The following is a 26,758-nucleotide window of genomic DNA, read 5'->3' as shown; positions in this document are numbered from 1 at the left end:
GGTACATGATCTGTGTGATAAAGGTAAATGTCAACAATCGAATGCACAGCAAAATATTATAATGTAAACACAGAGAATATGGGGAAGGAGTAGTAAAGAACAGTATAGTTGGCTAAAAATAATACCCTATAGCTTTTTAAATTTTAGAGTAAAAGACAAACACTGAACCACAGTTTTTATAAGATGTGGAACTTCAGTTACTTATGGGGTGATGGCAACTTCCAATTTTGCAAGGAACTACAAAAAGCAACATATAGCATGGTGAGTTAATACACCCTCACTACTAAAATGAACAACCTGCTATCAGAGAAATACGTAGCCATGTATTTATTAAAAGTTATAGTATATGCTTCAACTTTAATAGCATCTTTCATAAAACACTGCTTACTGCAGTATTCTTCAAAAAAGGTTTTGTGATATGTGCTAAAATTTTCAATTATTCAAAAAGTTAACTTTTTGATGAAAATACATTTTAGTTTAACAAGGACTGTATTGCGTTTTCCATCTCATTTCAGCATGAGCATAGAAATATGAAAAGGTCCATTGGTTAATAGTTTTACTCTCTAATAAACCAGCCATATGTTCTGAATGTTGCCAGACTGTAAAATTTTCTTCAATCAGACGTGCACCACAGGCCTTAGAAATCACACTTAACCAACATAGTTATGGATACTGTAACTTTAGATGCTGCTGTCATGACAATCAGAAATGACTGTGCAACCATTAGAATTTTTGTTGCCTACTTATGCTCAACTTAATATTCCCCACTTGACCATGATAGGACCATAACCGTGGCAGACATTTATAAATTGAGTGTAGGAAAAATATGTAACATCTGTTATTTGTTTAGAGATGGATGATTTTTTTTCTAATTGTTTAGCTTTGAAGAATATCTGAAGATCAAGATGGTAACAAGTGACCTTTGCAGCCTTGCATCTCTCGGTTAATTGAATCAAGTGCTGTTAAACTCTATAACTCCAACCACCCACAACAAAAGCTCATCACCAATTCAAAACTGTCAGACTTAATTGTTGACTGCAACATGCCCATCTCAGTAGTTGAGCTTTCGTCACTTTATGTCCATTATTGACAGCAGGTATACGCCAGTCTGCTGGAAAAACTATCACCTCTAAAATAGGAAACTTGGTTGCAGAGAAACAGGCAAAATTCATGAAACAAATGGAGCAAGATGAACATCTCTTTGTAACTGTGGATATATGTAGTCCAATAGGAAGATCTCTGTCCATTGGATCTCACTGGAAAAAATAATCTGTCACTGGTCTCTTGAGGACCAGTCTGCTGTCACGTAAATTGTTTGAAGGAACATTCACAGGTAATCAGGTATGTGAACAGCTTGAAGGTCTTTGCAATGATTACAACCTCAAAGACAAGACAAATTACATTATCACCGATGTTCTAAAAGCTTATATACTTACTGTAGAAGATATATTGACCAAACAAGAAACCTGAACACTTCTGACACAAAATTACAGGCAATGCTTGACTTAAGTTTACCACAAGGACTGGAGACTTAAGTCGGACGTATTACCTGAAACTTCCTTGCTGCTTGAGGTTTAAGAGTTATGACTTGCTTGTGCTTGCAAAATTAGGACTTCAGCTATATACTACTGATGAGAAAACCCTGCTGAGTTTGCTTTGCCTTGATTTCTGTGAAACCATGGAAATGTTTGGGAACTTTGCCAAACTCAGAGAAATGAATTGATATCAAGGTGGAAGGTGAAATGTAACTAGTTTTGAGTGGATTATAATGGTACAATGGCCTTTCAGGTGTCCCTGTTTGCTAGGGAAACATCTGCAAGCTGTGCTGGACCGATTATTGTGGACAAAAACGTGACCCGAGCTATGAGGCAGCAATGCTAACCACAGTGTCACTGCTCCTCCCGGAGATACAATTAATAAAATTAAATATCAAGATTTCTTGCAGACAGGAAGCATGGATTCACTAAGGCTTGTCACCCACATATTCAATAGTTTAGTTTGTTTTATTATTTTCCCTAATGTTTTTGCTCATTTATTGCTGCTGCTACCTAGTAAGCACAACTCTAAAGCATATGGATTCTTCACTCCTTTCTGTTTGCACCAACTTCACAGCACTCTGGATAATACTATTAAAGAGGCAGGCAAACGTATTACAGGATGTTCACATACAAGTCGATTATATTTGCAGAATAAGGTCACCAGTGAACATAGCATAGTTGCTGCTTAAAATACTTTGTTGAATTTTGCCAAACAATGCTATTATACACTTTAAAATTATTTTATATAAATAAAAATTTAAAAAGGATGGCAGAAAAAGTAAATAAAAGAAATGAGCAACCTACAGTATTTGGTCCTTTCCTTTTTCCAAGGATGAATGCACGAGATAACACACCTTTGGCAGCAGTTTTACAATATCACTATCACTATCCTGCATTCTAATTTTTTAACAACTGTCTAAAGAGCCACCAAAGCCAAAACTTCATTTGGGCTTCCTACAGGCTGAGGAGTAGAGGACCGGCATTTTGCCTGATGGGCCTTATGTTGCAGCTGTAGAAGAAGCCTAGCCAGTGTTCTCCAAATATGGCAGCTTTTAAGGCCCTAACCTTGTGGACAGTATGGCTGATAGTGAAAACTTCTGCTCATATGTAATCTCGATCTACAACTCCAATACCAACACTAACTTGCTGAATGTTCTCTTTTGCCAGGGATGAATGCAGCGTTATAATTTCATTAATTTGTCAGAAGACTCTACCAGAGCACTGTGTGAAAGAGTATGCTGACACTTTTGATCTGAAAGCCATGGGAGAGGTTTTCAATGACACACATGGGGAATAAAGTGAAATGCTTAGGGAAACATTAGGAATTAACGTTGAAGCATGTACTGAAATAAATGGAGAGTAAAATTTAAAGTAAAACTAAATAAATGGTCGAAAGTTAATCTGACAAATGCAAGTGCCCTGAGAAGGAGACTGCATCCCGGTATTTGTTAAAACTTAAATAAAATCTGATCAAAAACTGGGACTGAAAATACAAATTGACATACAGAAGTAAGCATTGGACAGTAATTTGCTATAATGAAAGCATAAGGAATAGTTTTCTGAAGTCTTGCAAACTTTTAATGATGACCATGATTAATGTAAGTAATATGCACTTTATGTGAAATGTTAGTTTCCTTAATCACATTTATTTCAGTTATCTACTTGTCTGTGGTTGCTATGACTATGTCTTTTTATATTTTACATCATTACATTTTATCATTACTACTATCATGCTATTTTTCTTTTCATTACCTTATTTTTGCTCTTTACCTTGTGTAAACTTATCTTTTGGTACCATTCTGCATTGTTTAGCCAGTCATCAATGTACTGCCATTATATTAAGCAATAATTCTCTATAATATCTCTTACAACTTTCCCCTTTTCCTATCCTTTTGTTTTCTGTTTTCTCTTTTAATTGCGGGAGAAGCTATAAACTTGACTATTTAGCATCCAAAGTGTCTTTAATTTACTATAAATTAAAAAGACATTTATTGTTTATTTTTTTTATCATTTGACAGATTCACTATGTCTGATAATTAGTATTACTAATGCAAACTTCCTCATATTGAGCGTTCTGTTTACATAATTTTTTGAACTGGGTATTGAAGGGATGTTAAGCATTGAGTTTGACGTAAATTAAATAAATTTTATTTTAAACATAAATACTTTCACTGCTGTTTTGATCATATTTTAACTAAAATTTGTTTTAATTATTTTAATATGATTTATATACTAAAAAATAAAAATTGATAGTGAGTGTTCTTGTAATTGCACTTAATATTCGATATTTAGGTGTTAGGTTTTTTTGAGTTTATTGTTGGTGTTATCAATTCTATTTTCCTGACTCTCAATAAACTGGATGGATGGAGGGGCTGTATGTTAATTGACAAGCCATTTATTTTGTATTGCAACATTATCTTCTACTTTTATGATGTAATCACTGTATACTCCTGTCTACATCAAATCAATATACTAACTTAGAGATTTTCTGTATCTTCAAACAAATACTTACTACAGAAACTGCACAGTCAATAACCCTTTGGGAGTTTGCAGAATCAATCCAAATGTTAATGTGCTATCTTAATGACCACAGGTGTAACAAAACATCTTCTAAGTCATCTGAATATCATAGCATGCCAAACTCTGTGAATTATTCAAAGGATCTTCAGAGGTGTTCCTTTAGGTCAAAGATGGAAAATGCACTGATATAATTAGAAATGAACTATAATGCACGTAGTATTGCACATATGTGTTTTGAAATAGGGATCTCTTGGGCCTGCTCAGTTCAGTTTAATCTAATTTTATAACATTCTAACACAGGATACAGGCTAAGAATGCTGAAACAAGTTTGCAGGTAAAAACCAATTTAAAACTTTACAAAATATAAAATTTACACACTTAAAAAAACAGAAAACATTAGAAACAGCAAAACAAAGCAATTTCATACAAATTACCATAAAAGGATCTTAACAATATCTGCCCATTAATATCACTGAGAAATGGCCAGTGGACAACTCCAGTCAGCAGCATCCCTGGAGAAAATAAATCTCTCAAGTCATAATCAGTTATAACACAAAGTTGTATCTAAACTTAAACATAAAATATTTTCCAGTTACAAAACTGTGAATGTGTCACCAGCACTTTTTTCAATCATGTCATGGGAAACGCTAATTAGAATTCCACCAAACAGGAGGACATTTCCTTTGAAATATTGCATGTCAAGAACAGGGTATATATCCTCTGCTTTCACTGTATTAAAATTAGTTATGTCTCTGTTTATACAGTACATACTTTAAATTGTTATTAAAATGGATCTCTCCCCTGACTTTCTGCCATTTACATTAAAGTATGGGAAGACTGTTTCAGATCTTAAACTGTGCAGTGAGTGTCATCCTCAAATCATGGTTTTAGATGACTGCTGTGAAGAAATATTCACCCCTAGTGTATCTGGGTATCATTAGCACAGCTATTCAGTTTACTAATAAGTTTTACAGAATAAGTAATATGTGCAAAATAAAGGATCTCTCTGGGTCACAACATGTAATACTTACATAGAGACACCAGAGGATGGATATTATGAGCAGAGAAAAAATCATTTTTGGACTTGAACTTAGTACTGTAGGCCAGAAACATGAGATAGGAGATTATTTTCCTGCATAATGAGTTCCACCAAGAATAAGGATGCACTGAAAATTCCTGTATTCTGTGATTTTGTTTCTCTGCTTTTTGGGTGTGCAACCTGGAAGATGTGCAGAGAGTACTAATTGGAGAAAATATTTAGAGCTCTTTAGTCCATATAGCAGATTACACTGAAATGCACTATGAGTTTCAGGTAGAATTATTAAAAATTCTTCAGGTCGATCGAAAGATTCCTAAGGTAGGTCTGACTTATTGTAAATTTGGTTTAAAAATTTTACATTTGAAAATACTGTAATGTGAGATGAAAATTTAACTTGTGTTTTGCTACAACTTCCAAAGAAACATGTGGAAAATGTGCAGTCCAATATTAATTCGTGAACAGCAACACAGTTTAAAAGAAAGAGAAATCAAGGTGACGGATTCATAATTACTGAACTCGAAATTAAAGAGTAAGCATGAGTGCATCAAGGCAAATTATGCCCTCATAAAAAAATTATAATAAGATGGTAAATTAATATATCTGTCCTCTGATAAGAAAATAGAGCAGAAATATTATCTGTTTATTATCTGTTTTCTATTTTAAATGGTCAGAAAATGGTATACAATCAGGCCAATTATTATAATCAATCAAAACAAAATATTAAATATGGCCTATAACTTGTATATAGAACTTCCAGATATAACGTTGAAATGGTAATTTCAAAATGTCTATATTTTTCAGTTAATATTGTTCTGTTTTGCCAAATTCATACAGTTTATCTATTTATCTTTATTCATCCATCCATTTTCCAACCCGCTGAATCCGAACACTGGGTCGCGGGGGTCTGCTTGAGCCAATCCCAGGCAACACAGGGCACAAGGCAGGAACCAATCCTGGGCAGGGTGCCAACCCACCGTAGGACACACACAAACACACCAAGGCCAATTTAGAATCGCCAATCCACCTAACCTGCATGTCTTTGGACTGTGGGAGGAAACCAGAGCGCCCGGAGGAAACGAACCCAGGTCTCCTAACTGCGAGGCACCACTGCGCCACCGTGCCGCCCTATTTATCTTTACCTTCACAAAAAGTAAAGCGCTTAAGGAGTATTATACACTATGCACAATCAATGTGAACACAATTTTTTTGGATTTATTTCAAATAAATTGCAACAGGCAAAGTTCTATAAAGTTGAAAATCTAAACTGACAAATATAGAAAACAAATGATAACCTATAAGATCAGCAAACTGCTTTTAGATTATATCCTCTTTAAGAACTAACATTACACTTCAACAAACCCAAAACATTCAAATTCATATTTTTCATCTCTATTAATATGTGTTCCCTCACTGCTACTGACTCTTTGCTGTATTTCCCCTCACTATAATTATAATTATTAAGTGGTTCTAAGTGAAAAAATGTACCAACCTTTAGGCTACTGAATAAAATTAAATAAAAATAAAATGAAGTTCTGCTATCTTCTGCTTTTAATTTTTTTTCTTCCTCTAAACATTATCTCATCTCAGGATTATAATAATTTCACACAACAAAATGACAGAATACTCTGATAAAAAGATTTATTTTCAAAAATGGGTAAAGAGGGTGACTTTCAGTGCTGCATAAATCAAGGGATGAGATGTAATGCAAATTAAAATTTTGAAGCTGCACACATTAAAGGTGTGGGTGTCTGTACTGGCAAGAGTGCCATAACAGGACACTTCTACACTTTGTGCAGAAGCTTATGGCAAGGTCCTCAAAACATTATCATCTTAGTGGTAGAAATAAAAATGAAAGGAAATGACTGATATGGGCAAGCGTTTCACTTGAACAGGGTTTAAATGTGGAAGTACCTAGACAACTTGTTCAGTGCTTATTCTAATATTCATCCCATCACCCAGTTCCATATCCTCATCCACTGACTTAATTCACTTAATGAAAGATTCAGATCTAGATCAAGCCATTGTATTATTCTGCAGGTTGAATGGAGAAAAGTACTTTGGTTTTCATTGTAAGATTTTCTTTACATAGTGTGACATTTGCTGAACAGTTATGTACCGTGGATGGAATTTTCTGTTACTCTGCTAATAACGAGAAGATTAAAAATGTTAGGAGCAACCAATACATTTTCTATATTTACATCATTTGGACTAGGTTTATTGTTTGTCTCAGAAAAGAAGCAGTTTTTAGTTACTACACATTATTTTCATTTCCTCACGTAATTAATCAGGAAAAATTGATCTCCTTTCTGTCTCTCTGCCGGCCACCATTGATGTATAAATACTGTAGTTAAATGTCCACCAATTGCTGTGGTCACCCTATTCAATAGTAATCTACATGTCTCAGTAGTTTTTTTCCAGAATTCAACAGACCTGGACCTGGACTAGGTCCTGACACAGTCTACTCAGACTAAATAGATTTATTTCTCCAAGAGTGTCAGAGAAGGACATGTCCTTAACTTCTGGAATTTACCTGGTTGCTCTCCACACCACAGCTTCAAGTGATGCAATGTTTTTCTTGAAGTCTGGTAACCAGAACTGCACACAATGCTCCAGATGTGGTTTCACTAGTGCATTAGATAGATAGATAGATAGAAGCACATTAAGTAACTAACTAAACAAATAAACAAATGCCATAACAACTGTAAAGAAAGAAAACAAAAACCTCACAGTCAAAGTGAGGCATTATACAGGCATATTTCTTTTGAAATAAAGGAGACCCACTAAAGTTTCTCAGCACACCTCTGCTGAATGATTTGTTGGCTGAAAGTACACAGAGTTAGTGTGTCAGAGCAAGAATGTGCAGAATTGTTCATAATAGCACTCAGTTTCGTTTTCATTCTTATCTTAGCTACTACCTCCAGGGGGTCCAGTGTGAATCCTATAACTGAGTGTGCCCTTTTAATTAGCTTTTTAATTCGCTGGGACTCTCTTTAAGTGATGTTTCCGGCCCAGCAAACCACAGCGTAGAAAATCACTCCGGCCATAACGGTTATAATATGAAGGATGACATTACCCACATTAAAGGAACATAGTCCCCTGAGGATAAAGAACTTGCTCTGTCCTTTCTTGTACAGTTTGTCTATGTTAAAAGATCAACCAAGCCTGTCATTGATGTGGACCCCCAAGAACTTGTAGCAATGCACCATCTCTATATCCACACCCTGAATAGTGAATGGGTATAGAGGCTCTTTGTGGGAGAGAAAGTCAATAATCAGTTGATGTTAAGTTGCAGACAATTCTGCACGAAAAAACAAAGTTCTCCATCTTTTTCATCCTTTACTCTTATTTATAATCTGAAGTATACAGGGTGAAGAGAAAAGGAGACACGACTGTTCCTTATGGTGCTGCAATGTTGCTGACATCCACATCAGAAATGAAGTTCTTTGAGTCTCACAAATTTCAGTCTTACGACAGTGTTGACACAGAACTTAACACAATTCAAATCCAAAAAGTCAGAACAATTTGTAAACACTAATAAAAACAAAAAAGGTAGGATTTGTAGCTTCTATTCACCCTGTACTATATTGAAAACACTATAATAACACATTATTGGATTTTTTACCTTGTGATTTACATTTTTTTGATAAACACTCATATCAAATATGATAACTTTGACACTCAGAAAAAAGTAGGCACAGTTGAGTGTTTACCCCTTTCTTTAAAATAACACTTACTAGTGTTTGGTCACTGAAGTCACAAGTTGGTTAAGTTTTTTGATGAAAATGTTATATCAACATAAAACACTAAATCCTTTTCCGACGCTGTTTCCTTTAGGACAGTTCTCCCACCTCCTATTTAAAATTGACATTTCTTGAGCCCATGTGTAGCTCTTTTCAAAATTAAACTACATTTTCCAAATGATTGCCCACATCTGAAGATTTTCCAATTCTTTCTGTTTTGTTTTTGCTGCCTCCTCAGTTCCTGCCATTTCTTCAATTTTAGAATCACCAACGAATTTCACAAGTTTGCTAACTATTGCGAAATCTACTGTATGTCAGCAAGTAAACTTAGGCAGTTGTGATTTATGTTCTTGTATAGCTAGGCACGCTCCTGTCATTCTCTGTTTGCATAGTCTTTTTCATACCTTATATTTCTCTAGTCTCCGGTATTTCGTTTTATTTAACCCTGGATTATTTGTGCCTCTTGATGATAATTTCTCATTAGTTTTATTTGTTCAGGTTTTTACAGTAGTTGTTTTGACCCTTTACTTAAGTATTCATTAGTATTCTATTAGGCCAAGTCAAGCACGATCAAGGTCACTCTGACTTTCTAGAGTTATTTAGTCTATTAAAAGTTTATTCTAAACATTCCATATTCGGCTGGAATACTGAAAACAGATTTCCTCTATTATGTCATGCAGACATTACTTTTAAAATAATGCAATCACTTTGAATAATGAAGAAATTATATTTTTCTGTATTACAAACAAACAAAAAATCTCAAATTCCGGAGGAGTATGATTAGTGACTTTTCTTATGTACTCAGTCTTCTAAGAAGTACAAAGTGGTTCTTATTGCAGAGGTATAATTGGTTCCTTATTATCATATGCAAACACATTTTTTGACTGTCTTTTAGTAGACCTCAGTGTTCTCTCGTTGCCAAAAAGACAAATGAATTCATCCAGCTCTATTAAGGCTTTTTCAGACTCAGTGGAAATAACCTCGCTAGAGTATTTTTCTTTTCCTATATACCTCTTGGTAATAGTACTGATAATATTTTCCGGACATCTGAGAAATTATGTTTAATCTCTTCAAAACATGTTAAATTCATTTTATAGTGCTGATTCCTACTAATCATGCACTACCCAACTCCGACAGTAGTCACTCAGATATAGCTAAGCCACCCTACTTCTTAATATTTAAGATGAATGATTCACACATTTTGAAGGCTTTTACAAAGAATATGTACAGTACAAAGGATTTTTACTGCCTGTACCCAGATTCCTTTATTATTAACGGCTTTTGAAAAAGAAGACATAACTCATCCTGCAAAATGTGCATTCTAGAAATCTGATGATGCTGACAAACAAGTGGTAAAATTTAATATTTACATCAACTAAGGGTGTAAAAATAGCTGACTTACTTGAGGTCTTTTACCAAGGGAAATAGACCTATTTTTCTACGAAGTAAGCAATCCACTTTGTATCAAGTTCTGCCACACTGTTTTCCTCATTACTAGGCAATATGTCTGGGTGTAACTTTCTTTTATTAACTTTTGTTTGGTATAAAAAAGAGAGCCACAGCCATTGAGTATTTAATTGTTCTGCCAAAAAGTAGTCAGTTAGTCAGTCAGTGAAAAATAGAAAAATAAAAGGTGGAATATTGCAGGAACATATCCATCTTCTTAATTTGTATGAAATTCATGATACTTTACCTCTAAAGTATCTCATACCTTCAGTTTTATTCAGCTGTTCTGCCACAGATGAAAGATAATGCAGGCCACATGACCTTGTAGTCAGAAATATGGGTGAGAGGCCAAAACCAGGAATAAATATCATGTAAACGAAATCCCAAGAGGTTATGTGCCAAACCCCAAATCTAAAATCTATCAACCTGAAGCGAAAAAAAAGAGCAGTCACAAAGTTTTATCCAAAATCTTCTGACTACCATGTGGTAATTGTCCATAAATACTCTGAAAATGGTGACATCCACAACAAAATGTCAGTGCGTAATTAACAGAGTAGAAAGTTAAATTATTTTAACATTGCCAAAAGGAAACTGAAAGTTAAAAATAATAGCATGATTGAATTCTCAATATAACAAACCCTCTGAATACATAATGATAATGTTTCTAATTACAAAATTAAACTTGAAATAAAATAAAAGCATAGTAATATCATTACAGTAGTAGACTCTGCTTGCCCAACTCAGTTTTGTCTTTCTTCATCCGTGATAAATAGGTGTTATGGCACCTCAAAATGTTGCATTTCTCTTTATTGGAAAATTACTGACTATTTGTAACATTGTTTTTATTCTTCTAATATCATCTCAAAAATGTGCAGAAGTTTTGGAGACTGTGGCCATCTTGCTTAGTACTATGCCCATTGCTAGTCAAGTGACAAGGATGTTTTGTCTGTATAGGATAGTGGCATGCAGCAATTTCTTATCCTAGAGTTGGCAAAGAATTAAACCAGTTACTGGAAGAAAACAAACTTTAGTGTTAGCACGTTTTCACTACATATGCCATTTTTTGTTTTGGCTTTGATAATTGGTTTGGTTAGTTTTTTTTATCTGTTTTGTGTTTCCATCTTCTAATACTGCTTGCACTCATAAAAATACATTTAGAGCATCAATCGTCATCTCAGAAAATCATCTCTTAATCTAAATAACCAAGTAACTTATTTTTGAGAATCATTCTTCAATTAAATATTCTTTCAAAAAATCCTCCAAAACTATTGCTCAAAAGTGCAAATTTCTCCCTTTTCCTGATTCTGTTCTCATTTTTCAATATTTCACTAAAGTTATAAATTATATGAGGTCATATGGTGAGTTTCATCTGCAAATGTTTCAGATGCCACCATTGAACCCTTATGTAGCTTCTTCATAAGAAACACAAATGATAGTAACAATGAGTTAACACCCATTTTGGAATGTGATATTGTCACAGAAAACACCTCTTCAGAAAAGCATGCAGAGTCTCCAGATAGGCAATCAGAATATGCTTTATCGCACAGCATCGAAAACCATTGCGGAGCACCTAAAGCCTGTCTCAGTTCAGTGAAGTGAGCCCCGTGCTCAGGGCGAGCCTCATATTTATTACAATTCTTATCTTAAAATATTCCTGCTTCACACCATTTCTTATTCTCTGCTTCACATGGTTTCTTGTGATAATGACCTTGCTCCATACCTTTTCTCATAACAATCACCCAGTCATGTAGACTTTATCATATCAATAACCTTGCCTCATGGACTTCCCCATAACAATCCCCATCCCAGTCGACCTTTTCATAACAATTTCCTTCCTAATCTACACTTTCTCATAACAGCTACTTTGGCGCGAAAAGCATATTTTCCACCTGGAGGTAAGCATCACCCAATTACCCCTTCGTTTATTCTCATGTTCCTAATCCTGGGGTGTTAAAGATTGATGACCTTTAAGTTTATCAATTCTCATCATTATGTTTGAATCAGGGGAACCCACATGTGAAAACTAGACAACTTGCTAAATAATTACTTGTTACATCAACATCCCTTAAGGCTAAAATCATAGGTAGGTATGCCAGTTAGCGACAATGTGCAGTGTCACTGATAAGAGCTAAGGTGAAAAGAGCCTTGAGCAGACAAGCATGGTGCTTCCTGACTGCTTGGAAGAAAGGAAAAATACAAGCTTTTAACAGTTACTCTTATTCTTAAGCTAGCTAGTTTAATACATTTTGTTGTAACGTGATTTATTACTATTATGTTTCAAAAAGAACCAGTGACGTATAAGGTTAAATGCTGTCTAAAATATATAAGCATGTTGATGTCAAAGCCTGCAAACACAGTCGGCTGAGATGTTAGGCTTGGCACGCAGTCACACACTGTCTCTGACTTGCCAGCACAGGGAATAGAAGCAGGTGGCCTTGGGCTCATAGGCATCTGCTTAAAAGAGAGAGAAAAAACCTAGCCTATAATAATCAACTCTTAAACTCTTATATACGTAGCTCAAGCTAGCTAACACAATGCATTTTGCTTTAACTTGGTCACCTAAGGTATTGATAAGCCTTAATATATAAATATAAATACTGTCTAAAATGTTTGTGTGTTGATGTGCTAACATGAGAGCTTGCTTAGGCCAGTGACCGCTTGTGGAAGCTTGTTTAATGTTCTGTTTAGTCTTCTATCAGTCAAAGCTTCAGCAGCCGTGTTCCCAAATCAAAAGTCTGCTTGCTCAGTTCCTTCAGAGAACACAACATCCTGGATTTACAGAAATTCAAAACAAATCAAATGAAAAGACAGCAAGGCCACAAGCCCATATGCTAAAATAAATGATGATCTTTTAAGCTGCCTCAAGCATAAGCTTTAAATAGCTAATACCACTAAAACTAATAATAAGGCACATTGATCCTTTATCTAAATTCTCAATAATATCAACCTTGAATGAGTAAAGAATGGATACACAGCCATCATAACACCTCAGGCCACCACAAGTAATTTAAACTCTTCCATTGTTTTACTAGGCAAGACTTAAAACCACATTATCTTTTTACAACTATTATCTTTCAAATGCAATCACCCACTTTTGCGCAGTACTTGTTGCTACCATACCTCAAGACATGAACTCTTAAGCATGGCTCATTTTGGAAAAATATAATGACCAGAGCTATAAATGAAACTTTACAACCACTGAAACCTTACTAGGCAATTCTCATAAATACTTTCAGTTTGCCTTTCCAGCAATCTATTTGTTAAATCTAAATCAAAAGTGTTGATTAAGTGATGGGTGGCACGGTGGCGCAGTGGGTAGTGCTGCTGCCTCGAAGTTAGGAGACCTGGGTTCACTTCCCGGGTCCACCCTGTGTGTAGTTTACATGTTCTCCCCATGTCTTAGTGGGTTTCCTCCGGGTGCTCCGGTTTCCTCCCACAATCCAAAGACATGCAAGTGTCCCTAGTGTGTGGTTGGTGTGTGAGTCTGTATGTGTGTGCGCCCTGCGGTGGGCTGGCGCCCTGCCCAGGGTTTGTTTCCTGCCTTGCACCCTGTGTTGGCTGGGATTGGCTCCAGCAGACCCCTGTGACCCTGTGGTTAGGATATAGCAGTTTGGATAATGGATTGATGATTAAGTGATCACTTGAGCATTCAAAGTGTGCAATCCTATGCATCACATGACTCAAAGTGCACCTGACATGTTCAAATTAGAATGAAAGTTATTTCCTATAATTTTTAATCAGAAAAGTTTTTTTTTTTATTATTATTGCTTGCTTCAGTGTTAGTTTCTCGTAAGTGTTACCTAAACAGACACTTGCTTAACTCTTTTAAGGTGGGTATCAATAAGGGTGGCTGGCTAAACACCATGATAAGTCAACTAGAATTCTTTTTTAGGTTTATCCAGCAAACACTGTGACATGAACTGACACGGTCAAACAATTATTAATTTGTCTTTATAGCATTTTAATTTTAATAGCATATTTTTTTTTATAGCATTTTAATAAATACTTCCAGTTGCCCTTGATGGTGGCCTACATTTTGCATCAGATGAAGACTTTGTGATATCAGAAGAGAGTGCTGCTGAAAACAAACATGTTCAGGGTTTTGCTAAAAGTATGACTTTACAGTGTATGCAATTGGTTGCTTCACAATGATCACGTATCAAGTATTCCTACATTTGATAACTATAGGTTTTCCCAAAATTGAGTGATTAAAAGGGCATTTTTCACAAAAATTTGTTATTTAAAAAAAAAATCCAGCCTACAGCCATGATGAAAAAACGTTATTTACAGTTATTATATATATATACAGTATCATTGTTGCCAAGATGTTATTGGTCACATGGAACTCATGAAACATCAGAATGACCAGACACACGAAATGGCAGCACCCACGAAATCTAGAAATACAAAATGGTGTTATCAATGAAAAACAAATACATAAATTAAGACATAAAAACAATAAAGATGAAAAAGTAAAAAAAAAAATATTAATGTTCAAAAAATCAAATAAAACAAAAATGGTTCTAACAATTTTTAAAAAAATTTTAATCAAGATTTGTTAAAAACATTCTTCTGTTGTAGACTGTCAATAAAGCTATAATAATAGACCACTGTCTACATTCATAAAGGAGGTTTTTTCCACAAATCATAATTCTAAAGTCACTTTAATCTTTCCTAGAACAATCCATAAAAATTTGATTTGGAAATAACAGGTAATAGACGCAATGAGATAAGCCTTGTATTCACTGGAAGTCTGAAATAACCTACTTTTCTTTATAAACCTCTGTGACCTTGTTCTGAGAGCCAGAAAGCACATAGGTTAATAGTAGAACCATATACCCTATAGACTGATAAACTCATTTTGTTCTTTTTACTAAAGATGTCTTCAAAGTCATTATTGCAAAATGACAGAGCATTCAGCAGACATGTACAACAATGTATGGGCTTATTGAAGGCAAACATGAAGTTTGCCAGCTGTCACTCTAGTATATAACTCCTACACTGACACTGTCTATATTGAGATTATACAGTTTCTAAATTAATTTTAAATAACATGCATGCCACAAGAAAAAAGATTTGCTCGATATGAAGAGCACTGTCTTGCAAAGGGAGTATTTTGGAATAATGTTCATGCATTGCCAATAGGAATCCTGTCTCTTACTAAAAACTTAATTTTCTCTGGCCAAAATTTTCCAAAGCCACCTGTACTTTATAGAACATTAATATACTGTATACACTGAGGCCATTAAAGAGCCCCTGTTTGCCTGGACTGTAAGACTACAGCTTTGTAAATGCCCAGAAACTCTTCAACTAATGCATAAGCCCTCCTTTACTTTACTTTTGTTCTCTTAAACATGTGTTGTTTATTAGCCAATTTGCATTGGTTCATCAGTTTTCCAGTTGATTTCTGGAAATGGTTTATTTAAATTTTATTTTAGACAAAGTGCATGGGTTTGGAATGCTAGGCATTTGGATTGTGGGACATGAGTAATCTGAGACTTTTACAAGGGAATTTTATTGTTTACTGTTGTTCAGATTTGGTTTACATTTAAGCCCATTGTATCATGAATTTTGTTATTTTATCTTCCTTTCCCCTGAAAACAAATTTAAACATTTTCTCAGCCATCACTACAAGTAATGTAAGGTGATTAGTAAAGGCAAAAATTATTACTTTTGGGTAGAATATTTAATTAGGAGAGCTTCATGTGAAAGCAAAAAATAAAGATCCCAATAGGGGGGCAGTTAGCATATCTTTAGTAATCAGTCATTGGCCACATAATTACACTCAAGAATCTACAAATAGTTTAGAAAATCCAGGATGATATTTGACAAGGATGGTATATGTCTAGTTCAGTGATGTCTGCAAATCCCACATTACAATCAGTGCAAATTTTGAGCTGTCAGAGAGGAAGGAATTAGTTAAGAGTGGTAAAACTTATCTAAGTAAAATCACTAATACAATAAAACGTATTTCAAAACCAAGAAATAAATCAAGCCTATATTGGAACAAGCTCACATTCAGAATTGCAAGTGCCATCGGTGCATTACCTGAGTACTTACATTACACTGAGGATTTTCAGTCAACAAATTATTCAGGAGAAGTGTGTCAGGAAACACTACTGGGTCTCCTTTAAACCAACAGCAATGAGTCACTGTGACTGCCAAGTCAGAAGTTTATTTTCCTTTTTAGTCATTCTGGTGTTTGTTCAGACCACAGTGTGTGTATATATATATTTTTATTTATCTATCTAGTTATGCATTCATTCATTTCATGAGCTTCTGCAAAAAGCCAAATTTCCACCTGGGCACAAATTTCTATCTATCTATCTATCTATCTATCTATCTATCTATCTATCTATCTATCTATCTATCTATCTATCTATCTATCTATCTATCTATTAAAACAAATAAAAATACATTTTTCTTCTAATATGTAAAAATATGGTAGCTTGCTGTCACAAGTCTGCATCTGGGTAACATTACCCATGACATACTGTAATTAACACAATCACCATAAAAAAGTGGAAGATTCCAAAATTAAAAGGCAAAATGCACTCAATCTAACTGATTTTACTGCTTCACAGTTTTTTGGCTTGTGACCTCATGCCAACAATACTTGCCAAGGGACACCCTCCCAGGAGTGTAAGATATTCAGTGTCAGGGCTTAATAAGAAACACTTGTTTCTTGACCACATAAATATTCAAAATTAACCCTTGTGCTTATTAGAATATTAGATCATTTAAAGTCTCGATCCAACCAATTTCAGGGTGAACACACACGCGCACACACGCACACACTCTCACACACCTAACACACATTAGGACCAATTTATCTTCACCCGTTCACCTAGCCTGCACATCTTTGGTCAGTGGGAGGAAACCGGAGCACCCAGAAGACACCCACACAGACACGAGAAGACACAAGCAAGCTCCGCACAAGAAACACCCAGGACGTGAACTCTGGTCATCTTACTGTTATACAGCAGTGCTAGCACTGCACCACTGTAACACCCAAATAAATTAATGAATTAATCAAATTTATTATAGGTACTATATATAAATCTTGTATAAAATGATTTATTTCTTTCTTCTAAAATACATCTGGTAAATGTGAATGACTTAATGTTATTTGATATTCAGGTGCATTTTACCAATGTGTTTCACTATGCCTCCTAGATACATTGGGTGCCTACATCCCATACTGAATATTATTTATCAAAAAAGCCAATTTTGTAAAGTCTTTGTGCCTGTTGTGTCGCTTAAGGCTGAGCTATCCCATATTTTTAAAGATCAATGTGCTACTTCTTCCTGGACACCTCATGTTTAATGTATACCTCCAGCACATATCTTGGCTGTTTTTCTTTCAATACTAAATCAAGACAACTTGTTTAATCTCTTTCCATGACCAAATTTGACATATTTTTCATCACTGGTCTAACTTTTGGGCTGTAATGTTTTCAGAGAAACATAAAATGGCTGGTATGACTAGCTGTAACATCTCTAAAGTCAGTCCTTTTTTGTACAATACATATAGAAATCTTGTGCCATATTTCTTTCTTCTTGGTTTAAATTAGTGCAGTTCTAAATATGTTGGTCTTCACTTAAACTAGGAGAATTCATGTAGTTTACAAAGCTTCTTCCAGAGTACTGACAAACCAAACATCATCACTACTTAAGCCATCAGCCTGTCTGATATTAGTAGCCAACTATCCATTTTCAAATGATCTCCCAGACTCTGCTTTTCACCCTTTAATGCTACTGCTTCAGTCTCTCTAAAATGGCAATCTATTTATACATACTAGCTTGAGCAATAGTTTCCTAGTAATTGTAAACCCTTTTTAAATTTTCCATACACATTATTTTGCTAAACAAACTTTGTGGTGCCATTCTTCAACATTCTCCCTTTGTCTGTTGGTTAATGTCCCTGGGTGTTATCAAAATATTTCTTTCTAATATTAATCCTATTAATGTCAGCAGTTAGACTGCATTTACCAAAGGGATTTTAAGGCCATAGTACCACTGACAAACAAAATACTGATTTCTACAAAAAAGAAAAAAACTTAGCAATTAATGTATGCACATTAACCCTAATCCATGTGCATTTGTGGGAGATTCCATGCAGGGTTGTAGGATATTAGGAGATAATGCAGATATCTGAAAAGTAATCACCTAATGTGATTTCTCTAATGCATAAAAGTCGGTGGATACTCTAAAATGTTCTTTATTTTGGAAAAGCAGGTCTTAACCCAAATTTAAATGCTAAAAGCACTGAAAAATAGAAGTGCTGCTATAAAGTAATCATGTACATAATCATGACTTACACGCCTCCTGTTCAAATAAATCAAATACACTAAAAGAAAAAAAAATGATATATATATATATATATATATTGTGGCACGCGGCTGGGGGTGGTACCCAGCCAGGATGCCCAGGAAGACCGGAGGAGGGCTTGCGCCTCTTCCAGACCACGAGGGAGCAACTGCCCTGGTGGCTTTGGGAACCATCCGGGTGATTATAAAAGGGGCCCCCTCCCTTCATTCAGGGCTGGAATCGGGTGGACGTGAACGAAGTCTTGGTGGAGAGGAGTGGAGGCGGCGAAGAGAGGCATTTAAAGAAAAGGCCTGGACTTGAGGGTGTTTGGTGCTGTGGCACTGGGGTGTGTGTCTCACTATTGTAAATAGCAAGTGTAAATAAATGTGTGTGGTGCTTAAAACATCATCTCTACCTGTATGTGTCCGGGCTGTTCCTCACAATGGCATCCCAGATGGAACTCTCCACCTATTACAAAGCAGGGACCCATCATTAACAATAATTTTGTGGGCAGTCCGCTACAGCAGGTAAGCCCACACACGCACCATGGGAACGGCACACGCACAACCCCGCTGAAGTGATTCACCCAAGGGACTGCCATCGGTCTGCAGAAGGGCCATTTCCGCCTAGTGTGGATGGAGGACAACGGGCATTGCCGGAGTGCAGCGGGCTCCTATGAGCACGGCGTGGCTGAGAACAGCAGGGACGGCATCACGTCTAGGAAGGCCATGCCGAGGAAGGAGCCTCGGACAGACGGGACCCGGGAGGTAAGTGCCCTGCCCAGCGACGGTTGGCCCTCTGGGGTCGGTCTTAACTTCTCTATTGCAGACAGGGACTGCCCGGGTCTGTGTCGGTGGCAGACGCGTGGTGGTCTGTAGGGTTTTCTCGGCGTGGCAGAAGAGGAGTCTGCGAAGGAGGAGTCGCTGCAGCTCAAGGGATTGCGGCAGCTGCGAGGCTGCCTGCAGGCACGCCACCGCACTGGAAGGGGGAGACACAAGATGGCCGCAGACCAGAAGTCCCTCCCCAAGACAGGCACGGGATTAAACGGTATGTCTTGCATGCCCACCGATGATTGGATGGAGGCGGGACTAAGGAATGTCAGTCTCGTGCCGGGGAAGGACCCGATTGGGCCAGAGGAGAGGCCCCACAGAAAGCAGTCGGCAGACATGACTGACAGTGAGGTGACTCAATCGCCGACTGGCTTTCTGTGCTTGTCAGCAACTCTGCGTGAGCTGGAGGAGTGCCTTCAGTCCACAGAATCGCTTCCGCAGATGCTATGTGCCCTCCGTGCGGAGTTGAAGAAGCTGGAGGGGAAGGCGCTCACGTCACTACAGACGCTGCGTACATCGGCAGAATGGAGTGACACTGGATCCTTTGGCCGGAGTGGTACAGCGAGGACAGACAGTAGAGCTGACCCCGTAAAGCATAAGAGACAAGCCCACCAAAAAGGCCCATGACGTAAATGATCGGAACCAAGTAGGGGGATCTCCAACAGTGGACGCGGAGGCGAGCGCTGTGCGCATGGTGAGGGGAGAGACAGTGAGAGGGCTGGCAGGACGCTGGTTGATGTTTGCCCCAGGTCCTAGCAACCTACACTCCAAGCCAGCAGCGGCCTTGCGTCGTTCCACTGGGACGCAGACGGGACAGGGTCTCTTTCTATGCCATAAGGAGACTCAGACCATTGTGGCGTCCCAGATGAAAAGGAGGAATCGAAGGAAGAGAGCCAGTTCCTCCAATAGAAAGGGACGTGATGCTGGGTGCTCACATCCAGAGAAGGGCCGCCCTCTGTGGAGGCAGAGGGAAACCCCACAGCTGGCTGGGCTGACGGGGGCATTTGCGGTCCTGTCCGATGTCCCAACATGGCGGGCATGGAGGTCTCGGAAAGGGGGCCAAGGTGGCAAACGCTGGGGTGCTGGTCAGAGGGGGGAGCGTTGCCTACATATTAGATGGTGGGACGCCAAGTGGTGGCATCAGGGCAATGTCTCCGCCCCTTGTTCTGGTTTATATTTTGCAGGACCGGGCCCTGGACTGAACTGTGTCGGCTTCCCGCCGTGGAAGACCTGCCCTAGTGGGACAGGCCGCTGGCCCCTAGGGGTCTCAGCTTGTGGTGGGGTACTATGGCATGTGGCTGGGGGTGGTACCCAGCCGGGACATCCAGGAAGACCGGAGGAGAGCTTGCGCCTCCTCCAGACCACGAGGTGGTGATCGCCCTGGTGGCTTTGGGGACTACGGTGCAGAGCTTGGAAGCTCAACCCTGTAGGAGCCTGTGGTCACCGCCAGGGGGCGCCCCGATGCCTTGGGAGCCCTGGACCTCAGCACTTCCGCCACACCTGGATGTGCTGGGGGGAAGAAGAGCAGGGACACCCAGAGTGATTCCGGGGATGCAGCCGGCACTTTTGCCACACTGGGGCGTGTCGGTGGAAGATTGCCGGGAAACACCTGGAGCACATCTGGGTGATTATAAAAGGGGCTGCGGACGCGGCTAAGAAAGGCATTGAGAGAAAAGGCCTGGACTTGAGGGTGTTTGGTGCTGCGGCACTGGGGTGTGTCTCACTATTGTAAATAGTAAGTGTAAATAAATGTGTGTGGTGCTTAAAATATAATGTCTACCTGTCTGTGTCTGGGCTGTTTCCCACAATATATAAATATATAGAACCACACTTTTACATTCTTAGTTTGCAGTATTGTGCTCTTTTTATATTAAAGTTGGTTACTCTTCATCATCTCTAGACATTGTTACAAAAAAACGATGAGCAGCATTATCACTTAGATAGAAGCTTAACTATAACCACCTGGTTGTAGGGAATACCCTGTTATAGAGAAAACGAAAGTAATGACATTTTCAGAATAATGAATACTTTTTGTGGGCCTGGACAAACATTCATACAACATCATGTTAAATTAACTTTGTTTTAACAAATTGTAAATTTCAATATAATGAACATTTCTTCGACCAAATATGGCCACCGAAGATAATAACGCAATGAAAAAATGCCGCACCTACACTTTTCACGCTGATTCTCAGGAACCCTGCATTTGGCAGTGTAGGCATGACATTATACAGGTATAGCCTAATTCAGAGTCAGTACTCCACCTAGCATCCTCATGGGTAGTTGTGCAGTGTGTGGATACTGTACTATTTGAGTTTCATAGTGCTTCTCAAAGTTTTCTTTGAGATGAACCAAAAAGTGGGAAACCGTCAAACCATCAACTTGGGTCACAGAGTTGCATGAGAGACACAAAGGTGAGTCCAGGTTTTCAAGGAAAATACATGTACTTTATAACTGTATAGCAAAGGCAGGTACAGTCTCAAGAATTCATTCAAAATAGGAGCTGTTAGGAGACGTGACACGGGGAATCATCCGGCTTTAGCTCCCATCTTCAGATTAGAAGAACACCAGTGGCTTGGAATTACCGCTGTGGCAGATGCGGTCTGGAGAAGAGATATCAGGAGAGTACGAGGAAGAGCATGTTAAATATTCTAAACATTGTGCGACAAGCATGTTATGCAGTAAGCCTGATCCTGCAAAGGACAACCAAATACTTTGAAATACTATGAACTTTGCCCTTGGTTTAAAATTTACCAGACTCAGCAGAGCAGCTATGGAGATGTCCTTGTGCTACTGCCGCTAGACATGGTGACCCCGGTCACAACAGCATACATATTTTCCCAATATTCATTATAACAAAATATTTTATGGTACCATGCATTTCATTATAACAGGATTCCACCTGTATTAGTTTGCAGCTCATAAGAATTTATTATTAGCCATTATATTTATTTATTTTAGTTTACTACCTTGCCTTCATGCTGCAGTTAGCAAATTCATATTATCCCACTGGAGGCTGCAAAAAAAATGCAGGATCATACCAAGGGTGCCTGCCCTTTCTTTGTGAATATAGGTACAAAGTGCTCTGGAGAGATGCTTCCAGGACATTACGCTACAATTTCATACCTGAAAATTATTCCATCGGTTGATACAAAAATATAATTAATAAAATAAAAAATTCCGTCATTGTAAGAAGTACACATTTTGACACCTTCATATTAAGAACCAGACCGAGTTTCCTTTATCATGTTTTATTTGCTATTACAGTCTAGCTATCACTTGCTTCAAAATTTAAGGAATTTGGGAATTGTAAGGACTTAAACAAAAATATCTGATTAGACAGATGATGTGATGCTTTATATTACTGAATATTTGTCACTTAGATTTGTAGTAAATGTACAGGAGAATGTCTACAAAATTCAGGATTTAAGATTAATTTAAATAAGAGCATATTATTTCCTGTTAATAACTTGCCATCTTAAATTTGATCAGTTTCCTTGAACTGTCTCACAGCAGATTATGCACATATACTTGTACATATAAATCCTAATTTTTTAATAATTAAACACCTACTCAAATTTAATGAAACTGATACCATGTGTTGAAGTACCTTATCAGGATTGTGACATATTTCAATTTTGTTCATTCTTGGTTATTTGGAATTCATTTTGTCAGTATGAATTATACTTTATTGTTATATTTAAAAATTTCCATGGTGCCATTTTGGATCATTTTTTGGTCATCAATGCTGCCATTTTCTGCATTTTTGTTATAGGCAACAACTCCCATTATACCGAGCCAGCTGGAAGTTGGATTGTAGGACATGGTGTTCTGCTTTAACATGCATCCAAGTTTTTGGATTGATTTCAAAACAGCATGTGGTAGCAAATATTTTTCCACCAATAAAGAACAAATGGCTGGTTATGTCTTAATGTGACATCCGTTGGAAGAAGAAATATTGTTTACATACATGAATATCCTCCTAACACTAGAATTACCAGAGCCTACAAAAAACTCGTAAATCCGTCCCACCTTAAATCGCTTCTTAAATCCCTTCACACCTCTCCGCCAGCGTCCTTTGTCCTCTAAATGTGCTGATGAAGAGAAGCTAGGAGCAGCCGGCTATTCCATTCCCCCACCAATTTAGAACGTGCACGAACTTCTCTCAGCTCATGCCTTGATTGAGTATCTGGGAGTGAAGTGGAGTTTTAGAGTGGAAATAATAGATCGTTATTTGGAACACACGCATTTCATGTCTGTTCCGTTTCTACAGTAATCTGTGTCAACACATTGTTAAAACAGAAACGTTTTTAATATTCTAGTAGTAGATGACAAAATGTAGGAATAAACTATATAATGTATGAAGCCTGAAGTCCAGATATCAAAGAAACATTTTCACAAAAGGTACAAATATGACACAACAGTTGCGCTTTTATTCAAAAATATAACTGCAGAAACAAAAAGCCGCCTTAACATGCGACACTGACACCAGTTTATTACGACTGCCTCTGTGGCGCAATAGATTCAGCTGCCAACTGGGAACTAAAAAGTCCCGAGTTCGAACCTGCACTACTCCATTTTGAGAAGTAAACTGCTCTTAGTCTATTTTACAATAAAAGCATACATTTGATTTCAGTCTGTAACAGCCGGTGTAATTTATGCTCCTTATAAAAGTTAGCTTTTTTTTAATTTTTTTTTATTCACTTTTCATTCTCTCAGTCGCATTATACAACCCCATCTGACACGGCTGTTTTCACATAAAGACGCAGATAGCTCTGCAGTATACTTGTGACTGCATTCTCGTACCAATGTTTGCGAAATGAAGTGTCTGTGTGGCATTACACGTGTATTTTTTGAGCATGCCCGTTTGAGCATGCTCAATCACAGGAACATAAGTTGGTGTAAAAGTATAACAAAACAAGTGCAATTTTATTCAAGACTACCTGTATAACCAAAGAAAAAAGAAAGCAAGTTACAGTAGGCGATTGATACGACAGCTTGCATGGTGCAATGCTAAGAAGTGCTGATTTCCATTCAGTGCTATATAAAATCATCACATTCAAATGTTAATAGTTCCCACACACCCTAGGACCGTCCTTCCTACATTTACGACACGTGTACTTGTTGCAGTGTACACACCTCTCTGTGCTATGGCTCCTATTACACTGAATGAGCACCTGACACTGTACTTTCTTCCCTAGGGGAAGGTCCCACATCAGAGAATTTCCAGTCCCTGCATAAATTCACTACCGATCTGACGCTGTTCGTTAAAAAGAATGAAAAGTGTCGCTGAAACACAGGAACATATGTTGGTGTAAAAGTATTTCCTGTAAGAAGCAATGTACACACTTCTCTCTATGCTGTGGTTTCTATTACACACCTGAAAGAAAGAGACAATATATGTGAAAACATCATCACACTAATGCAATATCATTTGAAAACGAACAGCGTCAGATCGGGTGTGAATTTATGCAGGAACTGGAAATTCTCTGATGTGGGACCTTCCCCTAGGGAAGAAAGTACAGTGTCAGGTGCTCATTCAGTGTAATAGGAGCCATAGCCCAGAGAGGTGTGTACACTGCAACAAGTACACGTGTCGTAAATATAGGAAGGACGGTCTTTGGGTGTGTGGGAACTGTTAATATTTGAATGTGATGATTTCATATAGCACGGAATGGAAATCAGCACTTCTTAGCATTGCACCATGCAAGCTGTCGTATCAATCGCCAACTGCTTTCTTTTTTCTTCGGTTATACAGGTAGTCTTGAATAAAAGTGCACTTGTTTTGTTATACTTTTACACCAACATATGTGTCTTTATGTGAAAACAGCCATGTCAGATGGGGTTGTATGGATTGATTCTGAAGACGATAGATAGATAGATAGATAGATAGATAGATAGATAGATACTTTATTAATCCCAAGGGGAAATTCACATACTCCAGCAGCAGTATACTGATACAAAAAAAAAACAATATTAAATTAAATAGTAATAAAAATGAAAAAAAAAATAAAAATAAAAAAGCATACAATATCTTTGAGTAATGTTAGCATTTACTCCCCCGGGTGGAATTGAAGAGTCGCATAGTGTGGGGGAGGAACAATCTCCTCAGTCTGTCAGTGGAGCAGGACAGTGACAAAAGTCTGTCACTGAAGCTACTCCTCTGCCTGGAAATGACACTGTTAAGTGGATGCAGTGGATTATTCATGATTGACAGGAGTTTGCTTAGTGCCCGTCGCTCTGCACAGATATTAAACTGTCCAACTTTACTCCTACAATAGAGCCTGCCTTCTTAACAAGTTTGTCCAGGTGTGAGGCGTCTTTCGTCTTTATGCTGGCTCCCCAGCACACCACCGCATAGAAGAGGGCACTCGCCACAACTGTCTGGTAGAACATCTGCAGCATCTTATTGCAGATGTTGAAGGATGCCAACCTTCTCAGAAAGTATAGTCGACTCTGACCTTTCTTACATAGAGCATCAGTATTGGCAGTCCAGTCCAATTTGTCATCCAGCTGCACTCCCAGATATTTATAGGTCTGCACCCTCTGCACACAGTCACCTCTGATGATCACAGGGTCCATGAGGGGCCTAGGCCTCCTAAAATCCACCACCAGCTCCTTGGTTTTACTGGTGTTAAGATGTAAGTGGTTTGAGTCGCACCGTTTAACAAAGTCTTTGATTAGCTTCCTGTACTCCTCCTCCTGCCCACTCCTGATGCAGCCCACAATCGCAGTGTCATCAGCGAACTTTTGCATGTGACAGGACTCCGAGTCATATTAGAAGTCTGATGTATATAGATTGAACAGGACCAGAGAAAGTACAGTCCCCTGCGGCGCTCCTGTATTGCTGAACACAATGTCAGACCTGCAGTTCCCAAGACACACATATTGAGGTCTGTCTGTAAGATAGTCCACGATCCATGCCACCAGGTGTAAATCTACTCCCATCTCAGTCAGCTTGTCTCTAAGGAGCAGAGGTCGAGGGTGTGGCGGACCTGTGGCCTCAGGTGGTAAAGCAGTAGCCGCTTCATCAGATGTGACATCAGAGCAACAGGCCGGAAGTCATTCAGCTCACTAGGACGTGATACCTTTGGGACAGGGGTAATACAAGATGTTTTCCAAAGTCTTGGGACTCTCCCCTGTTCCAGGCACAGGTTGAAGATGCGCTGTAGAGGACTCCCCAGTTCCAACGCACAGGCCTTCAGCAATCGTGGCGATACACCATCTGGACCCGCTGCTTTGCTGGAACGAAGTCTTCTCAGCTCTCTGCTCACATGGGCTGCTGTAATTGTGGGTGGCGATGTCTCACCTATGCTGGTATCAGCAGAAGGATGG

General features: G+C 38.1%; 1 long non-coding RNA gene across 1 annotated transcript in view; it reads right to left on the bottom strand.

Annotated features, from left to right (window-relative positions):
- LOC120526072 overlaps positions 1 to 26,758 on the bottom strand; it is a 50,115-nt gene that overhangs the window by 7,492 nt on the left and 15,865 nt on the right. The gene's annotated exons all lie outside the window — the stretch shown is intronic.

Source organism: Polypterus senegalus, chromosome 3 (genome assembly GCF_016835505.1).
Source record: "Polypterus senegalus isolate Bchr_013 chromosome 3, ASM1683550v1, whole genome shotgun sequence".
NCBI classification, from domain to species: domain Eukaryota; kingdom Metazoa; phylum Chordata; class Cladistia; order Polypteriformes; family Polypteridae; genus Polypterus; species Polypterus senegalus.
The sequence above is the reverse complement of the archived record's forward strand: the minus strand, read 5'-3'. Positions and strand labels throughout refer to the sequence as shown.